Source organism: Halichoerus grypus, chromosome 11 (assembly GCF_964656455.1).
Source record: "Halichoerus grypus chromosome 11, mHalGry1.hap1.1, whole genome shotgun sequence".
NCBI lineage: Eukaryota > Metazoa > Chordata > Mammalia > Carnivora > Phocidae > Halichoerus > Halichoerus grypus.
The window spans coordinates 10,809,755-10,816,971 of NC_135722.1; positions in this window are offsets into that span (position 1 = coordinate 10,809,755).

Here is a 7,217-nt window from a genome sequence, read left to right on the forward strand (position 1 = left end):
CATGAATAAATTTTAGAGCAGTTGGTACAAACAAAACATCCTTTAAGATTCCAAGAGGAAAAAATTGAGTCACACATAAAGGACTAGAAACCAGAATGGCTTTGGACTTTTCAACATCAATACTAGAATTGAGAAGACAGTGAAGCCTTAAACATTCAGAAGAAAAAGTTCTAATCTAGAATTTTATAGCCAAGACAAACCATCAAACTTTTGAAGATATATGAATTAACATATTTTCATTTTTTTTTTTTTTAAGATTTTTATTTATTTATTTGAGAGAGAGAGAATGAGAGACAGAGAGCATGAGAGGGAGGAGGGTCAGAGGGAGAAGCAGACTCCCTGCCGAGCAGGGAGCCCGATGCGGGACTCGATCCCGGGACTCCAGGATCATGACCTGAGCCGAAGGCAGTCGCTTAACCAACTGAGCCACCCAGGCTTTCAGACATACACAATTTCCAAATTTTATCTTCTATGTGCTTTTTCTCAAAAGGCTACTGGAAACATAAAAGGATGTTCAAACTCATTAGTCATTAAGGGAAATGTAAATCAAAGCTGCAATTATATATCTCTACAAACTTATTAAAGCAGTTGAAATAAAAAAGTGATAATACCAAATGCTAGTATGGATGTAGAGAAATGGGATCTCTCATACATTGCTGATGGGAATGTAAAAATGGTAAAGTCCCTTTGGAAAATAGGCTGGCAGGCTTTTATAACTTAGCAGTTGCACTCTTAGACATTTATCCCAGAGGAATGATATTTTACATTTACACAAAAACCTGTATGTGAATGTTTCTAACAGCTTTTTTTTTTTTTTTTAAGATTTTATTTATTTATTTGAGAGAGAGAGAATGAGAGAGAGCACATGAGAGGGGTTAGGGTCAGAGGGAGAAGCAGACTCCCTGCTGAGCAGGGAGCCCGATGCGGGACTCGATTCAGGGACTCCAGGATCATGACCTGAGCCGAAGGCAGTCGCTTAACCAACTGAGCCACCCAGGCGCCCTCTAACAGCTTTATTCATAATGGAAAAATACATGAAGCAACCATCTAATGTCCTTCAGTAGATGAATGCTTAAACAAAATCTGGTACAACCAACAATGGAATACTACTCAGCAATTTAAAAAAATGGACAGTTGATATACACAACAACATGAATGGGCCTCAGTAGAATTATGCTTAGTGAAAAAAAAATCTCAAGAGCTTAAGTATAGTATGATTTTACTTATGGAACATTCTTGAAATTACAAAGCAATGGAAAGGGAGAATAGTGGTTGCCAGGAGACAGAGATAGGTTTGGTGGTGAGGTGTTAATACAAGGAGGTATCAGGAAGGAGTTGTTTTGTGGATGTGAAACAGTTCTGTATCTTGATTGTTGTGATAGTTACAGAAATATATACCCAGGATAAAATTGAATAGAACTGAACACAACTAAACACACAAGCACATACACACACAAATGTAGGACAAAAAATGTCAAAAACCAAATAAGGTTTGTAGTTCAATTAACTGTAAATGTATCAGTGTCAGTTTCCTCGTTTTGATATTGTGTTACAACTATATAAGATGTAGCCATTGGGGGATGTTAGGTGAAGGATAAATCAGACACTTATCTTTGCAGCTTCAAAGAATTTTGAGTAAGTCTAAAAATACCTCAAAATGTAAAGTTAAAAAAAAAAAACCTTATAGAGCTTGAAAAGTAAAAACACTGAAGTATGAAACAAAATAAAGTATATATGTGTGTTCATTTTTTATTTTTATGTTAGAAAATTATCCAGAAAACAGTTGTTAGGAACATTAAAATCAATAAGTGTGCTTCCATATTTTGGCTATTGTGAATAATGCTTCAGTAAACATAGGGGTGCATCTATCTTTTCAAATTAGTGTTTTTCTTTTCTTTGGGTAAATAACCAGCAGTTGAATTATTGGATCATATGGTAGTTCTATTTTTATTTGTTTTGAGGGACATCCATAGTGTTTTCCACAGGGACTGCACCAATTTACATTCCCACCAATAGTGCAAAGGGTTCCTTTTTCTCCACATCCTTGCCAAAACTTGTTGTTTCTCATCTTTTTTATTTTACCCATTCTGACAGGTGTAAGGTGATATCTAATTGTGGTTTTGATTTTCATTTTCCTGGTGATTAGTGATGTTGAGCATCTTCTCATGTGTCTGTTGGCCATATGTATGTCTTCTTGGGGAAATGTCTATTTGAGGTCCTTGGCCCATTTTTTTTTTTAAAGATTTTATTTTTATTTATTTGACAGAGAGAGAGACAGCCAGAGAGGGAACACAAGCAGGGGGAGCAGGAGAGGGAGAAGCAGGCTTCTCGCAGAGCAGGGAGCCTGATGCGGGGCTTGATCCCAGGACCCTGGGATCATGACCTGAGCCAAAGGCAGACGCTTAACGACTGAGCCACCCAGGCACCCCACTTGGCCCATTTTTTAATCAGATTGTTTGGGGCTTTTTTGGTGTTGACTTGTATAAATTCTTTATATATTTCAGATATTAACACCTTATAGGATATATCATTTGCAAATATCTTCTCCCATCCAGCCAGTTGCCTTTTGCCTTGTTGAAGGTTTCCTTTGCTGTGCAAAAGCTTTTTATTTAGAGGTAGTCCCAATAGTCTATTTTTGTTTTTGTTTCCCGTGCCTTAGGAGACATATCTAGAAAAATGTTTCTATGGCCAATGTCAAAGAAATTACTGCCTGTGTTCTCTTCTAGAATTTTTATGGCTTCAGGTCTCAAACATTTAGGTGTTTAATCCATTTTGAGTTTATTTTTCTGTATGGTGTTAGAGAAAGTGGTCTAGTTTCGTTTTTTTACATGTAGCTATCCAGTTTTCCCAGCATCATTTATTGAAGAGACTGTATTTTCCCCATTTGTATATTCTTACATCCTTTGTCATAGAATAATTGACCATATAAGTGTGGATTTCTTTCTGGGCTCTCTATTCTGTTCTGTTGATCTATGTGTCTATTTTTGTGTTGGTACCATACTGTCTTGATTACTGCAGCTTTGTAGTATATCTTGAAATCTGGAACTGTGATACCTCCAGCTTTGTTCTTCTTTCTCAGGATTGCTTTGGCTATTCAGGGTCTTTTGTGGTTCCATACACATTTTAGGGTTATTTGTTCTATTTCTGTGAAAAATGTTTTTGGTATTTTGATGGAGATTGCATTGAGCCAAGATATGGGAGCAACCTAAAGGTCCATAGATAGATGAATAGATAAAGAAAATATGGTATGTATGTGTATACACACACACACACACAGGAATATTATAAAGCTGTAAAAAATGAGATGCAATCTTGCCATTTGCAACAACATGGATGGACCTAGAGGGTATTATGCTAAGTGAAATAAGAGTGAGAAAGAAAAATACCATATGATTTCACTCATATATAGAATCTAAAAAACAAAACAAATGAATAAACACAAAGCAGAATCAGACCTATAAATACAGAGAACAAAGTGATGGTTGCCAGAAGAAAGGGGGTGGAGGATTGGGAAATGGGTGAAGGAGAGTGATAGATATAGGCTTACATTATGGAATGAATAAGTCATGGGAATATAAGCCACAGCATAGGGAATATAGTCAATGATATTTTAATAGTGTTGTATGATAGCTGATGGTAACTACCCTTGTGGTGAGCATAGCATAATGTATAGAGAAGTTGAATCACTATGTTGTTTGCCTGAAACTAATGTAACATTGTGTATCAACTACATTCAAAAAATTTTTAAAAATCAATAAATGTGTTATACCCCTGTATGGCAAAAGGGGAAAAATCTGCAGAAGTATTTTGTTTTGTTTTTGTTTTGCTTTGCTTTGTTTTTCATAACAAGGGAGGATAGCAAGAGAGAGAAATAAAGGAGATATGAAGTAAAGGAGAAGCTGTGGGAAAAAATACCAGGAAGGGATGATGGGAAAGAGATTTGGGGATGACAGCTATGTACCAGCAATGGAGGGTGAGTAGGCTGGGTTTCTCCAGTAGAAACTCCTTCAAAATGATAAAATTGATATTATTTGTAACATGAATCAGTGTGTTAGGAGATCTAGAAAACTGGGAGAGGTTTGGGGTTGAAAAGGAAGTAAAAAAGAAAGAGAAAAATCAAGAAAGCAGGCAACCAAGAAAGAAAAGAACACCATTCCAGAGGGGGAGAGAAAACACTGTGCAGGAGAAAGAATAATTTAAGTGGCTCAGTTCTGATGGCATATATGGTCAGAGGTAAATAACACAAGTCTCTGCCCAAATTATGGGCTTTGTAGAGAGGGTGGGGATGGGGAACATTTATGTGTGTCATCATGGTTGGAGAGAGGAAAGAGTTAAATTTTGATCTTCCGCAATAAGAAGATCAGTGCTTCTCAACTTACATCACATGAAGGTATTCATAGAAAATGATATTTGTCTGGTGCCTAAGTTAGAGGTATTTAGAGTTCCAATGGAGCTACTTGTTACTCAAGATAATTTTGTATGACTAGTTTATTTTTAAAACCATGTGAATATGTAACTGTGATTATTGGAACCCCAGAAAATGACTACTTTGGTTGCATGTGTGACAAAGCAAGTTAATATATCAAAAGGAAAAATAATACATAAAAATATATTGAATCCTTTTTCTTCTTCCTTTTTTACACATCAGGGATGAGATAGGAGGAATTATGGCACCCAAGAAAATTTCATGCCCTAATTCCCAGGACCATGAATATGATAAGATATCACACCCATGAATAGGTTACCTTGAGCTTTACTAAGTTTACTTCTAAGTAGGGAGATCATCCTGGATTATTTGAGTGGGCCCAGTGTAATCATGGGACCCCTTAGAACTAGAAGCAGGAGAAGTTTGAGAAGGACAAATCATCATTGGGTTGGGAGATGGAGGCGGCCACATGAGAAGAAATGGAGGTGGCTCTGGGAGCAGAGAGCAGCCCCAGCAAGGAAACAGGTTCCTCTAACTTCAACTGCAAGGAACTGGGTTCTTCCAACAATGAATGATCTTGGAAGAGGATCCCAAGCCACAGAAGCACTGACCTGGCCAGTACTCTGATTTTAGCTAAGTGAGGCTCTGAGCAAATAATCTAACCAAGCTATTTAGGACTTCTGATGTACAGAAACTGAGAATAAATTGGTGCTGTTTTAAGAAGCTACATTTGTGGTAATTTGTTACACAACAGTAGCTAATATAAGGGGATAAAGGTAAGGTTCTTACCATTTTGAACAAGGTTTTTTGCCTTAGTGGCTCTATTACTCAGAGTAGGCTAACTTCTGTGACAAAAAATTCCATGCTTTCGTTGGCCTAGTACCATAAAAGTTTTCTCTCTTAGGTCACAATCCAACTGAATGTTCAGCAATGGATTTAATCTATGCAGTTATTAATGGGTCAGGCACAATTCTCCACACATCTCAGCATCTTCTGGGTCCTGGCCAGTATAGAGGGAACAGAGATTATGAGAAAAATGCAGGGGATTTAAGGGGCCAAGCCTGGAAGCGTGGTAAGCATCACCTCACCAACATTCCATTGGTAGTCACCTTCTCACCTACTCTGATCCCTCTCATCTACTATAATCCTTAAGTGGGGGATTTAATCTAGCAAATGAAGGTGTACTTGTGAGCAGTCAGCTCGTTTTTTCCCACAGGATCTTGGGAACTGTAGGTATAAGGTAGCATCTTGAAAAATCAACTCTTCCCAGTTTTACCAAAACAAACTTAACCTAAGTTAAGAGTAAGATAGTTTAAGAAAAAAAATAGGTTGTCTTTAAGTAAATCATAAATTCTCCGGCTCCCTATAGCCATTTCCACTTTGTTTTATAAACGGCTACTTCACACATTTACATTCCTTTATTGGCTCCTAAACACATTTGATTTTGTAAGCTCTAGACCCAAATTATATTGATGGGACAGAACAAGGTATCTCAAAAAGAGGAGGTAAGGGGAGGGGGACTGCCTTTGAAAAGCAGAGAAAAGTGGAATTCTTGCAGATTGGAAAGTTGCCTGTGGGTCCAGGGGACATTAGGGGCTTCTGACTTGCTCCTTAGCATTCTCAGTGGAATGGAAAAACTTCAGAGAGGATGGTTTTTAACTTTCTTACATTGTCACATTGTAAGTCCAGCTCCTAAGCACTGTATTTTTGCAATTTTGGAAAAAAATCCTGTATGTCAAGTGTGGTGCAGAAGCATCAAATTCACAGGACACTTAGGGTCTAATAGGAACTGAGATAATGTTTCTCAGGGGTAAGTGGTGTGGACTAGCCACTAATGACAGGAATCCCCTCTCCAATGACTTACACTGTTTTAAGACAAGACCCTGTGCACGGGTGCATCCATGTGTGTGTGTGTGTGTGTGTGTGTGTGTGTGTGTGTGTGTTGGTTTGTTGGATGGTTATGGAGAAAAATGGGCAGAACTGACTGCATGGGTTGGGTTCTCAAAGAATATGATTAAGAGTTGCAAATATCTATTTCCTGAACAACTGCATTTGTGGACTGAAAGTTAAACATATCATATAAGCACCACATAAATATGTGCTAATCTAGCTGAAGCAAAAGGGGCAATTATTAGTATTATTCATAGTGAGTTGAATACAAAGTGGCAACCAAGTAGGAACTGGAGGCCAGGTCAGGTAAGGACCCTACCAAGGTTGAGTCACCTTGGGAAGTTCAGGCGGCTCATCCTTACTACAGAGGCAAAGGCAACAAGGAGCAAATTGCCAGTCTCTCCAGCTCCATGCCTCATTATTCTACCACACATAAGTTCACTCACCTCTAGGTGGAGAATTTATGTCTTTAAAAATGACTGAACGCCCACTCAAAGCAAGCCTTTGTGTGGAATTCTGCTGAAGAAATAGGTATGACACGGTCTGGGGTTATTCATGAGGACATGAGAGAACTATAAGCGTGTATGTGATTTCAAAAAAGGAGGAAGATGAAGAGAGATCCCTGCAAACACTTATTTTAGACTTTTTGAAATGGGAAGAAAAATGCAGAATCCAACAAGAGTGATGAAAATTGCAGAGAGAAGGGATGGTTAACAACTCCAAATGTATTTAAGAAATTGAGGAGAAAGAGGATTGAAAAAATGTTATTAGCCTTGGAGGATGCAGGGTGACTGATGGCTTTTGACCACAAAACTGACTACCAAAGGTCAATTTCCTTTGACCATTGAGGTCATAAGGTTTGATAAATTAGAAGTGAGTCCAGGCTTACGGAAGTGAGTAG